This window comes from Nicotiana tabacum, chromosome 9 (genome assembly GCF_000715075.1).
Source record: "Nicotiana tabacum cultivar K326 chromosome 9, ASM71507v2, whole genome shotgun sequence".
NCBI classification, from domain to species: Eukaryota; Viridiplantae; Streptophyta; class Magnoliopsida; order Solanales; family Solanaceae; genus Nicotiana; species Nicotiana tabacum.
Window position 1 is genome coordinate 32,935,492 of NC_134088.1, and position 18,992 is coordinate 32,954,483.

An 18,992-nucleotide genomic window follows, 5' to 3' on the forward strand; every position below is an offset into this window, starting at 1 on the left:
AACATAATCTTTAATCAAATTTTACTTATTAATACAAGTAATTAAACTAACAAGTTGAATTCAAATATTGCAAGTATTTCATGGTAAAGTCCTATGTCTACCCGGATATAACATGAATTTTAGCCATGTATGGACTCTCGTCACTTCGTGTGTATGTAGCACTCACAATTAGTAGAAAATAACAATTTAAGAACCTATGGGGTTAATTCTCTCTTACAAGTTTAGGCAAAAGACTTACCTCGTTTCTAAATCCACTTTCCTGTCCACAAATCACATTAAAAGCCTCAAGTTGGTGCCGAGCAATCCGAAACTAGCCAAAGGTTGTACAATTTAACTATTAGAGTAAAATCCCAACCCAATTTGGAATGTTCCTAAAATTCACCCCCGGGCCCTCGTGCATGGATTGAGGAAATATTTATAAATAATTATTACCCATAACCTCACGAACATAAATATATAATTTTTACTCAATTCCATAACCATTTTTGTGGTCTATCTCATTTTTAACAAAACCTAGGCTTTTCAACAAACTCCTAAAATTTTCATATTTTATATGTTAAAATCTATCCATAATCTATATATTTAACTTACATTGTATAGAAATCACTTACCTTCAATAGATAGGTGAAAACTCCTCTCCAAGAAGCCTCAAATTCGGCCAAGGAAAATGAAAATGAGAGAAAATAGCCTAAGTACCGATTTTAATAAAGGCACTGCCCAGATTTTCCTTCTTCGCGATCGGGGAAGAAGCCTCGCGTTCACGAAGGCAAACCCCAGGCCTAGGAAACCTTCATCACGAATGAGAGGGATGTCTTGCAATTGCGAAGGCTTGGCCTGCCTGAGCACCGCGAACACGAAGGGTAATGGGTGTTGGCCCCCTCCCAGGCCCCTTTCTTCTACGTGAATGCGAGAGGGACTTTGCGAACGCATAGGCCTAGGACCTCAAACCTTCGCGAATGTGATGGCCTAATCGTGAATGCGAAGTACAAATCACCCACTGCCCAAATCCTTCATCGCGAACGTGAGAGAACCTCCGCGTTCGTGAAGAAGGAAACCAGAACTAGAAATGCATCGATTTTGCACTTAGCTCCGGCGGTCCGAAACACACCCGAGCCACCCGGACCCCGTCCAACTGCACCAACAAGTTCATAAATATAATACAGACTTTCTCGAACCCTCAGAACACGTAAAACAACAACGAAACTAAGAATCGCACCCGAAAACCAATTGAATCAACTTATGAACTTCAAACTTCTCAACTCACTCCCAATGCGCCGAATCATACTTAGATTACTCGGAATGACACCAAATTTTGCGTACAAGTCATAAATCACCATACAGAACTATCCTCAGGCTTGGAATCAAACAGACCTCGATAACACCAAAGTCTACTCCAAATCAAATTTAAAGAACTAGAAAATCTCGAATGAACCAACTTCTAACATTAAGCGCCGAAATGCTCACGGATCACCCAAAACCCGATCCGAACATACGCCCAAGTCTAAAATCATCATACGAACCTATTCGACCATCAAATACCGGTTCCGGGGTCATTTACTCAAGTCAAACTTGACCCTTTTAGGCCACTGTTAAGGAACTAAGTATTCCGATTTTAACCCAAACCCTTACAAACCTAAATCTACCATCCCCGCATGTCATAAAACTGTAAAGCATGTACGAGGAGTCTTAATTAGGGGAACAAGGACTTAGAAAGTATAATGACCGGTCAGGTCGTTACAATTTATTTCAATAGGTGTATGAGAAATTTTATCAGATAGTGGATAAATATATTCAAAGAATTCAGCATTCTTAGTCTCAATTATAGTATTGCAATCAAGTACATCACTTTTTAAAACAAGAAATCTATATGCAGCATTGCATTCAACATATTCAATAAGCATGCAATCAACAGTTTTAGAACCTATTTTTCTCTTTTTAGGTTCATGCAAAAGAACTTTAGCAAGACATCCCCACACTTTTAAATATTTCAAGTTAAGGTTTTTAACCATTCCACAATTCATACGGAGTTTTGCCAGTTCTTCTATGTGCTATTCTATTTTGTAAGTGACATACAGATAATATAGCTTCACACCACAAATTATTAGGTGCATTAGAGCTAACTAACATGGAGTTCATCATCTATTTTAATGTTCTATTTTTCCTTTCAGCACCTCCATTAGACTCAGGCGAATAATGCGGAGTTACTTCATGAATAATTCTATTCTTTTCACAAAAATCATTCAAAGATAAATATTCTCCACCTCTATCAGATCTAATTCTCTTGATTTTTCTACTAAGTTGATTTTCAACCTCAGTTTTATAAGAAATAAAAGCATTAAAGGTATCATCTTTATTTCTAAGCAAATACAACTTAGTAAATCTAGAAAAATCATCAATAAAAGTCACATAATATCTTTCACCACCTTTAGTTATAGTCTGCTTAAATCGCCTAAATTAGTGTGAATTAAAGATAATAATTTAGTTTCTCTATTTACAGAAAAATAAGTGTGATGACCCAAAATGTTATCTTTAAATTTAATAATTAATTTTGTATTCTAAGACCTCGAAAAGCACTATTTATCATTCCTCGACTTGCGTGCGCAGTCCGTAAAATTTTTCAGAAAGTTTTCAGGTGAAAAATGAATTAAAATGTGAATTAGAGCTTTAAACTCAACTCATTTTGAGAAAACGGACTCGGATCAGTGTTTTGATAGTTTTGGTAGGTCCGTATCGTGATTTGGGACTTAGGCGTATGCCTGGAATCAAATTCCGAGGTCCCTAGCTCGAGATATGGAATTTTGATGAAAAATTAAAAGTTTAAGTTCAAATAGTGACCAGATGTCAAATTATGTGCAAACGACCCCGGAATAGAATTTTGATGATTCCAACAGCTCCGTATGGTGATTTAGGACTTAGGAACGTGATTGGAATTTTATTTGGAAGTCCGTAGTGGAATTAGGCTTGAAATGCCGAAAGTTGAATTTTTGGGAAGTTTGACCGAGGGGTTGACTTTTTGATATCGGGGTCGAAATCCGATTCTGAAAATTTTCATAAATCCATTACGTCATTTATGACTTGTGTGCAAAATTTGAGGTCAATCGGAATTGATTTGATATGTTTCGGCGCAAAATATAGAAGTTGGAAGATTTGAAAACTCATAATTCGATTCGATGCGCGATTCGTAATTTCGGCGTTGTTTGGCATGGTTTGAAGCCTCAACTAAGTTCATATTGTATTTTGGGACATGTTGGTATATTTGGTTAAGGTCCCGAGGGCCTCGGGTGGATTTCGGAAGGTTAACGGAATGGATTTCGGACAAAAAGGAACTGCTGGAATATTTCTGCTGCAGAAGCTATTTTTGGACAGCAACCAGTGCAATCGCAGAGCTGACTTTGGAAGCTTATATCTCGAAATCTATAAGGACTCTGAACATTTTCAAAACATGAAAGTTATAGCCCTTTGATTCTAGTTTCCAGAATTATAAACCATTTATCATTCAGACATTTATACAAAATGTTATGATCGATTGACTGAAGCTAGTACTGCAGATTTTGGCTACAGCAGTGTGCATCGCCAGAAATTTCTGCTGCACATGTCTGACTTTGGAAGCTTATATCTAGAAATCTATAAGGAATGTGAACATTTTCAAAACATGAAAGTTGTAGTACTTTGTATCTAGTTTGCAGAACTTTAAACTGTTTGGCAGTTGGAGTTGAGTACAAGAAGTTATGATTGATATACTACAGGCTGTCGAGGAAGAGTTTGATGTTTTCAACATAAGCATATAATGATCCAAAAGTCCATTTTAGTTCTAGAGATAGAAATTCGATTTCGAGACTTTTGACATTTTGATAATGAATTATAGGAGTGATCTGAAAAGTTTGGTCTAATTTCATCAAGTCGCGATTGAGTTTTAAGCGCGAAATATGAGTTAATTGTTTAACGAGCGAAATTGGTATCACATTGAGCAAATGAGCTCCGAATTGAGTTTCGATTAAACGAATGGGTTCGTAGTTTTATTTGTGACTCATAGGAACAAGAATCGTCGAATTCCGAGTTCGTATGATGGAGTTAGGGCCTTTTTAGTGAAATAAAATTGCTTGTATAAATAGTCCTGGTGTGCACTTTTAGCGACCGGATTGGACTTTTAGCGACCGGATTGGACTTTTAGCGACCGGAATAGTATTTTTGGGGCAGAAACTTAAGGACCAAAAATGGTCATTTCCTTCATTTCGTTTTGGAGTTTTGGAGCACGGTTCTTGGGCGATTTTGAGGATTTCTTCAAGACTTCAACTTGGGTAAGTGTCCTATATCCAAATGTGATTATATTTCATAAATCCATGGTCATATTCATCATTTATTTCGGATTTAAATGGAAGAAATCAAGATTTTTGTAAAATCTTCCAAAAACGAAAATTTAAGATTTGGAGGTCGAGTTGTTATCGAATTTTAGTAAAATTAGTATGGGTGGACTCGTAATTGAATGGGTTGTCGGATTTTATAAGTTTCGCCGGATTCTGAGATGTGGGCCCCACGGGCAAATTTTGAGCTAATTTCGGATTTTAATAAAAATGTAATATTTTCTTATGAAATTGATTACTATAATTTTTGTTGACTGTATCGAATTAATTATGACTAGATATGAGTCGATCGGAGTTGAAAATTCGAGAAAAAAGCATAATACTTGGTTAAATTGGAGCAAGTCGAGGTAAGTGACTTGTCTAACCTTGTGTGGGAGAAATTTCCCGTAGGATTGGTATTGACGTGATTATTGAAATGTGTTGAAAGTCGTGAGCACGAGGTGACGAGTGTGTACACGGGCTAAATTGCGAAAGATTATATTTTTAAATTGTGTAGATCACTGTTGCGCATTTATTAAATTATTTTATCTTGTTATATTCTTCGTCATTGACCTGAGATATATACTTCAAATTTGTTCAATCTTTTCTTACTAATTGTTTTAGCTGTTTAGTTGAAACTTGGTTTCTTTTATTCTGTGCATTATTTGAAGGTTGATTTTCTTTAAATTAAATATTATTAATATGAAGTATTTGACATTTTTAAACTTGATATTGAAGCAATGTAGTAAAGATTTTAAAATATTATTTTCCTAAATTATTTACTCCTGAATATTTTTATACTCATTGTGAGGGAGCCGTGAGCTCTTTATTGTAGAAAACTATTATTGATGATTTATTTTAGCATGAGCCATGAGCTCTTTATTGTGGAAACATATTGTTGTTGAATTATTTTGGCAAGTTAAATTATTTGAGCACTTGAGGTACAAATTGTGATATATTGTGATATTGATACGCATGCGGTGGTATAAGGTCTGGGTGTTGAAACGCATGCGGTGAGATAAGGGTGGCTTGATACGCGTGGCTAGTAGGGGAACTACTAGAAGTCATGCGGTATGATAAGGGTGGCTAAAACGCCGGATGCTATTTCGGAAAAAAATATTTTCTTTAAATAAATTGTGAAGGCTCCCGCGGTGATATAAGGAAATGAGATATTGTGAATTTATTTATGATTTGGGACTATGAGGCGGTACCACGGGAGTGCCCTTGTTGATATTGATTTATGGCCGTAGTTGCCTTTGATTATTGTTGTGATTTTCTTAAAGTTGAAAAGAATTCTGTTTTGTTTCAACGAGGTATTTATTTGCCATTATTTGATGTTATTAAATGTGACATACTACTTGATTCATTTTTATTGTCATTTTATCTTATAATATTATTTAAATATTTTATCATGCCATTATTTATTCTCCAGCAGGGCCTGACCTGACCTCGTCACTACTCTACCGAGGTTAGGCTTGGCACTTACTGGGTACCGCTGTGGTGTACTCATACTACGCTTCTGCACATCATTTTGTGCAGATCCAGGTACATCTTAATAGACCACGCATCAGTAAACTAGCTATACGAGGAGACTTCAGGTATATCTGCCAGCGTCCGCAGACTCCGGAGTCCCCTTCTATCTTACTATGTTGTCTTCCTTATTTGCTTTAGACTCTAATATATAGAGACATAAAGAATAAATTTTTAGAAGCTTGTGACTTATTTCTACCGGGTTTTGGGAGTTAAAATTATTTGAATTGTAGTTTATTTATTTAAGATATTTATTATTATTCCGCATTGATAGGCTTACCTAGTCTTAGAGACTAGGTGCCATCACGACATCCTACATAGGGAATTTGGGGTCGTGACAATAAGCCTTTTAGTACTTTTAGTTTCAGCACATATTTCACACTTATTAATAGTATTTGAGTCTAAACCAAATATTAAGCCTAGTGACTGCATTTTTCTTATATATGCGATGTTAATATTCCCTAATCTAGCATGCTATAAAAAATAGACTCATCCATATAAGCAAAAGAAATTGCATTTTCATTGTTAGTATCATAAACATAAGCACAAACAAACCATGGTTACAATATTCATTGCCCACAAAAATATTATTTTTGGTCAATACGATCTCATCATGTTCAAAGAAAACCTTCACTCCAACCTTTTCTAATAATTCCACAGAACTAAATTGGTTTGGATATTAGGAACATGCAACACATCACTCAATGCTAGAGTTTTACTAGATGTGAGTTTGAGAAGAATTTTTCCTTTCCCAAGAACGCAAGTTGTTCTTGAGTCACCAAGATAAATAGGTTCTTCTCCTTTCTCAACTTGGGTGTAAGACAAAAATTTATTTTTATTAGTACAAATATGCCTAGTAGCACCATAGTCTATCACCCAATCTCTCACATTGGCCATATCATTTATTTTTGGGAGATGATCGCAATAACTATATTATCCGCTTTAGTCAAATTTAATTTTGACTTACCAAGATTGCCATTTATCCTAACTCTTCTCTTGCATCGAGGGACATTTTTCTTGAAGGTTTTAATATTAGCATTGAATATATAACCCTGTCTATTTAAATACCGTATTTTGACATCAATGTCTGCTTAAGTTGTAGATGCAATAACGTGCTTGCAACACCATGGATATCCGGTAGGATAATTGGAATAGTAACAACGGGGACAACACCAAAATTGGTAGAATCTTAAAAAATTTCAGTAGCAGTATTGTTTGCCGTAGTTTCTTAGATTGTAGGAAAATAACACAAGAAAATAATAATAATAGTGCAATAATATTATTATAGATAAATATACGGATTGGGTTAAGTCATTCTAGGCACTGTCCTAAGAGACTATTTTAGTAGTGTGAAATATCTCCCCAGGATTAAACAAGCCTACCTCTATTTATGAGGATACATGAATCAGCAAAATATTAAATTACAAACCCAACTAAAAAGAAAAAGGAATAAAAGCAACTAAAATGGAAAGAAAGAAGAGAGGCATAAGGGAGATAGGAAGTATTTCTGATACTTCATCATCAGAAAATGAATGTCTATTTATAGGCTTATAAATAATTTTAAATATAGACAAGTGCCCATAAACTTGTCCTTAATTCTCTTTGCAAAGTGCCACTCCAATGTATCTTTTCATGCATAGTGACACTTGGTTTAAGGCATGACACTTAGAATGATTTATTTTGAAAATATCACAGCATACATACATACATATATATATATATATATATATATATATATATATATATAATATATATATATATATATATATATATTATGAACACTAACTAGAAAAAGTAAACAGTCGGCCAACTATTTGTGTAAAATTTTCTTTTTGTGTCACTTAAATTGAATATCCATCCTTCTAGCAGGAAATTACGTCCAATGACCTTTGAAAAATGGGTGGTCTTGAACTTTTGACCCCCGCTTATCCCATGGGTAAACCTTAAGGCTAAAAGCCAAAAGTTTTACCCACTTATTACACTTCAAAGTTTGCCAATGGGATAAAGCAGGCTCAAAAGTTCAAAACCACTTACTTCCAAGATCATTTTTGTAAATCACCCTCCTTTTGGCCCTATTTTGAGGGTGATTGACAAGAATGGCCTCGAAGGGGCTGGTCTTAGCCGAATGTTTTCAAAATTGGTGGTATTTAAAAATAACACCGAACCCGCACGTAGCTCTTTATGGGTTTCTCTATCAGATTAAATTGTTCATCGAAGTATACCCGATTGTCATGCTTTTGCTCGCTCTTCAGAATTTTTCTACCGGATTTGTAGAGTTGTTGTTGTTGTTGTTGTTGTTATTATTATTATTATTATTATTATTATTATTATTATTATTATTATTATTATTATTATTATTATTATTATTATTATTATTATTATTATTATTATTATTATTATTATTATTATTATTATTATTATTATTATACTGAATTAGCTAGATTAAGAATTCTCAAGTATGTTAAAATAGAAATCTTTAACTGGTGGAAACCTCGGTGGACATATAAATGTCAGCAGAGGTGCGAAACAATTCCAGTTCCCGGTCAAACGGTGATTTCTATTTTAGCTTAGTTGAGAAGGCCGTGCGGATTACCGCCCGCCACTTGATCCTGTTAAAATGGTATCAGAGCCTAGGTACTTTCATGGTATATATAAGATAGATATGAAATATTCGACATAGATATGTTTCTAAAATATGGATTTAGGAGAAACTGGTATGAAAAATACTAGGTTGGAAGAGGTAGATATACCTCAAAACCTTGATTTGTTAAACAAATGGACTATTCCTAAAGTCCCTATTAGAACAATCTATGATTATGGATGGTTTGATAAACTCTCTTCTAAACAACTTGTTAAAACAACTGGGCAATCTTTAGCTTTAAATTCGTCTGAACAGACTATTCATTTGTTAAACAAGCATGATGTAGATGTTTATAGAAACCAATATAATTATCTGCATATTGGTATGGTTCAAATTACTTTTAAGCCATTAACCCTTAAAGGGTTACCAGAAGCGTTTTTGGCTGCTCTCAGAGACGCCAGAAATCTGAATTTTAGACAGTCTCTGATGGGTTCTATTGAATCTACTGTTGTCTACGGCCCAGTATATTTTAATACTCAACCCAATCTCCAATTATCTCTATCTGATGTTAATATACTTGATGCTTTGACATTAAATGTGAAAACGCATGGTTATAATTATGCACCTGGTTCTGAACTTATATGTTTATCATATAGGATTTACTTTAAATTGCTATCTACGTTAAACCCTAGATGTAAATTATATGATACATCTGATCAGACTATATTAGTGAAAACGAATTTTGCAAAGTCTAAGGTCACCACGAGGAGACCTATTAAGTGGGAAGAAATTAATTTTTCAACTACATGGACTTTGGATTCGGTTATATCCCCCAATCAGATAACTAATGCTGTCAGTAATACTGAGTATTCTCATATTACTCAAAATCCGTATGGAAGGATTTGCATTCAGTTTGATGATAATAGTTCCACTTATAGTAGACAGTCATTTTCTAATAATAGTCTGTTGCCTGCTATTAGTTCTAATTATAATAGACATTCTTTTACTAGTCGTAGACTGTTGCCTGATATTCAACACATTTCTCCTATTGAACCAGTCTACGGACCAGCTAAAAATCGTACTGCATCTTTACACACAATTTCTACTAAAGTAGGTGATAAGCCAGTTGGAAGGGTTAAGATTAATCTCAAGACAAATATTGTTCAGGATAATGATAATATTTCTGATAAGGATATTCCTTCTGCGTCCGAGATGGATTTTGACCCAAATGATGTTTAAATGATTCCACACCAAATTGATTTTAGTCCAGGGTCACAAGCTAGGTGTTATATTCAAAAAAAAAATTTCAGTGATAAATGGAACCGGTTTAAAACTTGGTTTTTTGATACTTATAGTAAAGAGGATTTAAACAATATTTCTCAAGAATTTTACGAAAATTGTGCTTTACTTAATCAAATTATGTATTTTGTTCCTTGGTTTATAACCACATATTTACCACTCTTTATAAAAGTTTTAGAAAGATCTTATAAAGACGGGAGTGGCAATATTACTAAAGCTATTTACCCTCCTCAAGCACCTTTTGTTTTACCTAATAATACATGTATTACTTTTACTGCATTTCAAAAATTTATTGATGAAGATGTTGCTGCAGTCAGCATCGCATAAATTAATAAATTAATTTTTCAAAATAATTATTTGAGCTTATATGTTAAAGTTTTGGGAGAACATATTAGTTTTCTTGATAAAAAACTTGATGTTTTAACAGTTTTGATAAAAGAAATGAGTACTAGCAAGAAAATAACTGATATTGCCTCTACTTCAGGAAGCAAATCAGAACCTCAAATTGTTGTTACTCATATTCAAAGACCTCCTGAGATTCAGGATTTTTAAATTTAAATCTTTTAATGATTTAGAAGAACTTCTTGATAAAAAGTTATCCGGTTTGAATATTAAACCCATAGATTTATCAAAAGATTTTGCTGATAAATTAGATACTACTTTTAACTATAAAAAGGATGTTTTGTCAGAGTTTAATAAACTCAGAAGTTACCCCAAAAAGAATAGTAAGTTTGCAGATAGCAGATATGCTGATAAACCTAGAATGCAAACTTATTATTACAATCGTCCAACTCCTCAAGATGTTTTAATAGAGGAACGTGATTGGAATCAGACTAATACGTCTTACAGTGGTTCCAAAATTTACGAATGGAATCTTGATGGATTAACTGATAGACAATTGACTATTCTTGTACATAGAATGCTTATGTATGCAACTATCTGTAAAAGTGTGAAAAATACAGATAGAAATATTTGCAGAATGATTGTTGCAGGTTTTACTGGCCAACTTCGTGGTTGGTGGGACAATTATTTGACTATCGAAGAAAGAGCAATGGTTATTAATGCTCAAGCCACTGAAGAAGGAGTTGATAACTTAGGAATGGCCCTAGTGGCAAATAGAGAAGATGCTGTTTATACTCTTATTCTTACTATATTAGAACACTTCAACGGTAGATTTATCAACCAGAATGAGACTGTCCGTACTCTCCTTAATGGCCTTAGATGTAAGACCTTAGGTGAGTTTAGATGGTATAAAGACACTTTTATGAGTAGAGTGATGGAACTACCAGAAAATAAGCTTGGACATTGGAAAGCTAAGTTTATAGATGGCCTTCCCTCTTTATTTGCTGAAAGAGTTAGAAAGATTTTAAGAGGTAGTTATGGTGAAATTCCATACAGAGACTATACCTATGGTAAGTTGATAGGAATTTGCACACAGGAAGGGTTAAACCTGTGCAATGAATTAAGATTGTCCAGACAGCTTAAAATGGATAAGCTTAAGGAAAGAAACTAATTAGGGGACTTTTGCACCCAGTTCGGTTTACCCTAGACTTCTACTCATAAGAAGAAGAAACATAAGTATCATAGATACCCCAACCAAGACAGTCCTTATAGGAGAAAGAGATCTAGATATAGATCCAAAGAAGAACGAGAAGCTAAGAAAGCTCATCGCAAGTCTACTAGATTTACCAAAAATAGGTCTAAGAGAGATCTTGCTGACATTAAGTGTTATAAGTGTGGCAAATTTGGCCATATAGCCCCGAATTGTAAGCTTCAAAAACTAAAAACCTTAGGACTAGACGATGAGTTACGTGATAAGGTTTATGATTTGTTATACACTTCTGGATCAGAATTTGATTATTATTCTGAGTCAGAATCCGAAGCTGAAATAGATTTGCATGATTTATCTGATAGTGATAAAAATGTTGATAATACTTGTGCAACTTGCAAAGGTGATACATGTACTTGTGATGATGATGAATTTTATAAATTACAATCACAGTTTCAAGATTTGAACATGAAAACTATTACATATGATAATGTAATAGAACTTTTAAAAGAAGTTACTGATGAAAAACTTCGTGAAAAAATTATTAATTTGGCTGCTAGTTCAAGTTCTAATTCAAGTTCTAGTTTTGTAAAACCTTTTGAAAAAAAATTTGAATATTCCCCGCCTTATTCTTTACTGGAGGTTAATAACTGTCTTTTAAATAAAAATGCAACTCCAACAAGAGATTCTTCTTTCGATGATTTGAAGGTTAAAGTTGAAAACTTGAAACGAGAGATCAAATCTCTTAAACAGAATCAGATGATTTGTGATCATAGGATTACTCAGATTGAGAAAATCAATTCTCCAGCTGAGAAATCTAATGATAAAAACAAAGATATTTTTGAAAATGATATTGAAGAAAAACCTATTAGTTTTAATCCTAAACATGATATGTTTTTAGGAATGATGCAAATTATTACTGCTCACAAATGGTATATTAAATGTACTATTCTCATTGATAATAGTTTTTCTATTACAAACATTGCCATGATTGATAGTGGAGCAGATGTTAGCTGCATTCAAGAAGGTTTAATACCTACGAAATATTTTCAAAAAACTACTCACATGGTTAGATCTGCATCCGGACATGCTTTAGATATAAAGTATAAATTGCCTAATACGGGTATTTGTCAGAATAAAGTCTGTATTTCTCACTTCTTTTTCTTGGTTAAAAACTAGTTATACCCTCCAATTATACTTGGAACACCGTTTATTAACGTCATTTATCCTTTTACTAGCATAGACTCCAAAGGTTTTACTGCTACTTATAAGGATAAAAAGATAAGTTATACTTTTGTTACAGATCCTGTAACTAGAGATATTAATGCTTTAATTGATATGAAGCAGAAACATGTTGATTCTTTACAGTTAAAGTTGTTTAGTATGAATATATTTGATACTTTGAATTCTACTAAAGTACAGAAAAAAATCAAATTGATTTCCGAACAGATTGCTATTGATATTTGTGCTGAGCATCCTAGTGCTTTTTGGAATAGAAAAAAGTATATTGTCACTTTGCCTTATGAAGATAATTTCTCTGAGGATGATATTCCTACTAAATCTCGACCTTGTCAAATGAACGCAGAATTGGTAGAATTCTGCAAGCAAGAGATTGATAGCTTATTACAAAAGGGTTTGATAAAACCCTCAAAGTCTCCTTGGTCTTGCACAGCTTTTTATGTTAATAACGCAGCTGAAAAGGAACGTTGTATTCCTAGATTAGTCATTAATTATAAACCTTTGAATAAATATTTAAAGTGGATTAGGTATCCTATTCCCAATAAAAGAGATTTATTATCTATATTATATGATGCCAATATATTTTCAAAATTCGATTTAAAATCTGGATATTGGCAGATTCAAATATTCAAAGAGCATACTTACAGAACTGCTTTTAATGTTCCATTTGGGCAATATGAATGGAATGTTATGCCTTTTGGTTTGAAGAATGCCCCTTCTGAATTCCCAAAAATTATGAATGATATTTTCAACCCATATCTAGACTTTATCATTGTTTATATCGATGATATTTTGGTATTTTCCAAAACACTTGAAATGTATATTAAGATTTAGATATTTTTAAAAGAATTATTATACAAAATAGTTTGGTTATCTCAAAACAAAAAATGAATTTATTCCAAACTAACGTTCGATTTTTAGGACATTATATTTGTCAAGGAAAGATTACTCCTATTCAGAGATCGATCGATTTTGCTTCAAACTTTCCCGATGTTATTACTGATAGAACCCAGTTACAAAGATTTTTGGGAAGTTTAAATTATATATCGCCTTTTTATAAAGATTTGTCGCGTGATTTAGCCCCCTTATATGATAGGCTAAAAAAGGATTATAAAAACCCTTGGACTGATAGTCATACTGCTTTAGTTAAAAATATTAAGCAACGTGTTAGATCTTTACCTTACTTGACCCTTGCTAATCCTGCATGGCTAAAGATTATCGAGACAGATGCGTCTAATATTGGTTACAGAGGGATTTTGAAATAGATAAATCCCAATAATAAGCATGAATACCTGATTAGATTCTACTCTGGTAAATGGTCTGAAGCCTAGAGAAAATACGCTACTGTGGCACATGAAATGTTAACCATAGTAAAATGTGTTTTAAAATTTCAAGACGATTTATACAATCAAAAGTTTTTGATAAAAACTGACGCACAATCTGTTAAATATATGTTTAACAAAGACTTTAAACATGATGCCTCGAAAATGATATTTGCAAGATGGCAGACTCAATTAGCCCCTTTTGATTTTGAAATACAATATAAAAAGGGAATTGATAATTCTCTGCCAGATTTCTTATCTCGTGAATATCTATAGGATGGACCCCCCCTGGGGTAGGGGAAGAGGTAGAGGTTGGGGAAGATCATCCCCACAGTCCACATCAAATTCCCCAGTTATACAAATGGGAAGAAAGAATTTAACCAATGGGAGGATATCTCTCAGAGAAGAAGCATCAATCGGACCATCCATCCATCTGGAAGATATTCCAGAAGATAGTCCGTTATACGCACATTTGCAGGCATATTTGACTGCTCAAAAATAGAAAGATACTTCTGCTAAGCAAAGTGATACTTTTGCTTCTATTACAAAAGATGACAATGATGATATCAAGTCATATGAAAAAGTTTCTAAAAAAGAAATGATATTTCTTTTAGAAAATTCTGATATTCAGAGAAAAGAAGAGCCGTGGAAGTTATTCCAAAGGTATTTAATAAATGGATTATATTATCCGGGTGAGTCATACAAAACCCGCTCCTATTATGAAATAATACTAACTAGTACTGGCAGTGCAGATTTTCAGCACTTTTCTGGGTATAGCACAGATGAGAACGTTTATAACTTCTCGAAGATTATAATTAAACAGATTATATCTGTTGAAGACTGGGGTATATCCACAATGAAAGAAAGGCAGATAAGCCTTAACAAATCTAGAATGAATTTTACCTATTGGGATTATATCCAGGCATTTGATAAAGTGTTATACTACAATAATGATCGACACAAACATACTTGGTTTATTAAAGTGTGTGCAAAGATATTTGCAGAGGCTGTTCCTAATTGGTTTTTGAACTGGTGGTCATACCACGGTCCGACAGTAAAAATTTTATCAGATCCATTTCTCAGGTTATACAAAGAATGGATAAAAATTTCCCCTTTTATAAACAACTTATATCACACGGATCATATCTGTTACCCAGATAAAATTAACCAGATTTATTTCTTTCTGGAATTCTCTATTCCCTGGATTCACAAATGGACTCCAGAAGTCGGATTCACCGAAGAACAAGTCTCATGCTTATACAGGACTTTTTACAACAATTTTTGGGATAAACTAATGAAGAAGGATCCCAAAACAAAGACATTATATGGTCAAGAAATCTTGGATTCAATCGAAATAAAAATTCAAAAATATTCCAGTAAATCTCAGAAAGAGGTAATTGATGACAACTCAGTGAGGCATATTGCCAGAAGGATTTCCTTTCAAGAAGGAGATAAAGCAGAAATGATTAACAACTACTTGGAAGAAGTCAAAAGAAACTTACTTCATTCCATTAATCAATATGAGAAATCAGACACTTCTATGCAGAGTGAAACCAGCAACGATGATATCGCTGAAGATTCTCAACCCTTTGAATCAGAAAAAATACTGTCTGATGAAGATTTGCATAATGCGGAAGAATTCATCCGCAAAATGAAAGAAGCAGACAAGAGACCAGCACAGTGAAATAGCTGGACCCCACAAGAACAGTGAAGCCGCCGGACCCACAACACAGTGAAGCCGCCGGACCCCACTCAAACAGTAGATACACTGTTCATCAACAGTAGATACACTGTTTCAACAGTAGAAACACTGTAACAGGGACCCACGAGACCCATTTTTTACTGTTCATAGATTCCATTTCTTTTTCTATTTATAGGATTCATTAGTTCAGGAAGAAAGGAGGAACCGAGACCTTCTCTCTCTTTCTCTCTCTCTCTCTCTTCAAAGTGTAATTAAGAGTTTGTAGTTTGTTGATTGTAACAAGAAGAACAAGTAAATAAAGTTTTCAGTTCTTTATCTTCAGGCCTTGCATCCCGGCCAAAAGGTACTGATTTCTTTCTTAGTTAGTTTTTCTTCTAGTCTCTCCTCTCTGGCCGTGACGATGTCCGGCTAAGAGACTTCATATCTATGTTGAGTATCTAACTTCTCTCCTATATAAACCATGAAAGAGACGACATCTATTAAAATATAAATGAACTTTCTATATAGAGTTTTGACTTGGTGTCAAGATGGTTGGTACAGTCTAATATAACACTGTTCTTATTGGCTTTGCCTTAGTGGCTTCGTCTAGCCAGCCGAGAACCTCAGCCCGATAAAGGAGTTAAAAGGGCATCTTCTTTCACGGTTAGAACTGCTAGACACATGAGCTCAATAAAAGTATATATTATATTACGACAGACCCCTTGCTTGAGTAAAGGTTTTAACCTTCCATACAGTCATTAAACTATATATAAAATTCAAGTATATTTCAATTCTTATATCCTTACTGATTGTATGGATTACCGCCAGTCTTTAAATATAAGGATACTGAATTAGCTAGATTAAGAATTCTCAAATGTGTTAAAATAGAAATCTTTAACTGGTGAAAACCTCGGTGGACATATAAATGTCAGCAGAGGTGCGAAACAATTCCAGTTCCCGGTCAAACGGTGATTTCTGTTTTAGCTTAGTTGAGAAGGCCGTGCGGATTACCGCCCGCCACTTGATCCTGTTAAAATGGTATCAGAGCCTAGGTACTTTCATGGTATATATAAGATAGATATGAAATATTTGACATAGATATGTTTCTGAAATATGGATTTAGGAGAAATTATTATTATTATTATTATTAAGATTTTATTTACTTCAACGGAAAACAGTACTTACAATAGAGAGAGAGAGAGAGAGAGAGAGAGAGAGAGAGAGAGAGAGAGAGAGAGAGAGAGAGTTACAAGATAGAGAGAGAGTTTTGGCTGATGCCTCTCTCAAAAACAAAACGATCCTATATATAGAAAAGAAAAAAAAACAGAAAGATTCTATGCACAGTAAAGTGGGTCCCATATATGGGTCCCTTATACAGTGTATCTACTGTGTATAAGTGTTTCTACTGTATAAACAGTGTATCTACTGTTTAGTGGGGTCCTCGGTGGCGGCTTCACTGTTAATCACACTCCATGTTTTTCTAATTCTTTCATCTGCTGGATGAAATCTTCCGCATTTTCTACGGCTTCATCAGATAATATCTTCTCTGATTGAATAGGCTGGGAATCTTCTACAATATCATCGTTGCTTGTTTCACTCCGCATTGAAGTGTTAGATTTTTCATACTGGTTAATAGATTGAAGCAAGTTTCTTTTTACTTCTTCCAAATACTTATTAATCATCTCATCTTTATCTCTTTCTTGAAAAGAGATTCTTCTAGCAATATGCTTGACTGAGCTATTATCAATTATTCCCTTCTGGGGAGCTGCTGAGTATTCTTGGATTTTTGCTTCAATAGAATCCAAGAGTTCTTGACCGTATAACCTTTTTGTTTTGGGATATTTTTTCATTAATTTATCCCAGAAATTATTGTAAAATATCCTATATAAACAAGGAATTTGTTATTCTGTGAATCCTAGCTCTGGAGTCCATTTATGAATCCATGGAATAGAGAAATCTATAAAGAAATATATTTGGTCAATTTTTTCTAAATAGCAGATATGATCTGCGTGGTATAATTTATTCAAATGTGGCGATACTTTAGTTCATTCTTTGTATAACATAAGAAATGGGTCAGGTAATATCTTGACTGTTGGACCGTTGTATGACCACCAATTTAAGAACCAATTAGGAATGGGCTGTGCAAATATCTTTGCACATACCTTTATGAGCCAAGTATGTTTATGTCTATCATTATTATAATAAAGCACTTTATCAAAGGCTTGGATATAATCCCAATATGTGAAATTCATACGAGTCTTGTTAAGGCTTATTTGCCTTTCTTTCATCGTGGAAATTCCCCAATCTTCAACAGATATAATCCGTTTAATAATAATTTTTAAGAAGTTATAAACATTCTCATCCGTGCTATAACCGTAAAAGTGCTGAAATTCTGCACTACCTTTACTGGTAAGAATGGTCTTATAATAAGAACGGGTTTTGTCTGACTCACCTGAATAATATAATCCATTAATTAGATACCTTTGGAATATGTTGCATGGCTCATCTTTTCTCTGTATCTCAGAATTTTCTAAAAGAAATATCATTTCTTTTTTAAGTATTTTTTCATAGGACTTGATATCATCAGTGTCCTCTTTGGAAATTGAAGCAAATGTATCACCTTGCTTTTGAGCAGCTAAGTATGCCTGCAAGTGACCGTATAACGGGCTGTCCTCTGGAATATCTTCCAGATGAATAGAAGGAACTGGCGAAGATTCGCCTTTGAGAGATATCTTCTCATTAGTTAAGCTCTTTTTTCCCATTTGTATCACTGGGGAGTTAGATGAGGACCCGTATGATGATCCTTGAGAATATAATTTTTCTGGGGATGATCTTCCCCCTCTGCCTCTGCCTCTACCTTTGGCCCGCGGAGGGTCCATGCTGAAAACATAACAATTCATTTTATTCAGATAAATAATCTTCCATATCATGTCTAATTTCTTCAGAATAATCATGAATAGAAAATTCTTCTTCGACAATGTCATGAATAACTTTATCAATTATAAGACTTTGTAAGTCTCTATATAACTTAACCACTTTCAAAATAGTGATTAACGTTTTCTTATTTAGAAATGTTTTATAGAAATTCATGATTAATTTAAGTATTCACGGGATAAGAAATCAGGAAGAGAATTATCAATTCCCTTTTTATACTGAATTTCGAAATCAAAAGGGGCTAATTGATCCTGCCAACTTGCAAATATTATTTTCGAAGCATCATGTTTAAAATCTTTGTTAAACATATATTTAACAGATTGAGCATCAGTTTTTATTAAAAACTTTTGATTGTATAAATCATCCTAAAATTTTAAAACACATTTAACAATAGTTAACATTTCATGAGCCACAATAGCATATTTTTTCTGGGCTTCAGTCCACTTTCCAGAATGAAATCTTATCAGATATTCACAATTATCGTTGGGATTAACTTATTTTAAAATCCTACCATAGC

At 33.8% G+C, this 18,992-nt stretch overlaps 1 pseudogene; it reads left to right on the top strand.

Moving 5' to 3' along the window:
* The first annotated feature begins 8,835 nt into the window (after positions 1-8,835).
* LOC107824463 (uncharacterized) lies at positions 8,836-13,803 on the top strand (annotated as a pseudogene).
* Positions 13,804-18,992: the final 5,189 nt, after the last annotated feature.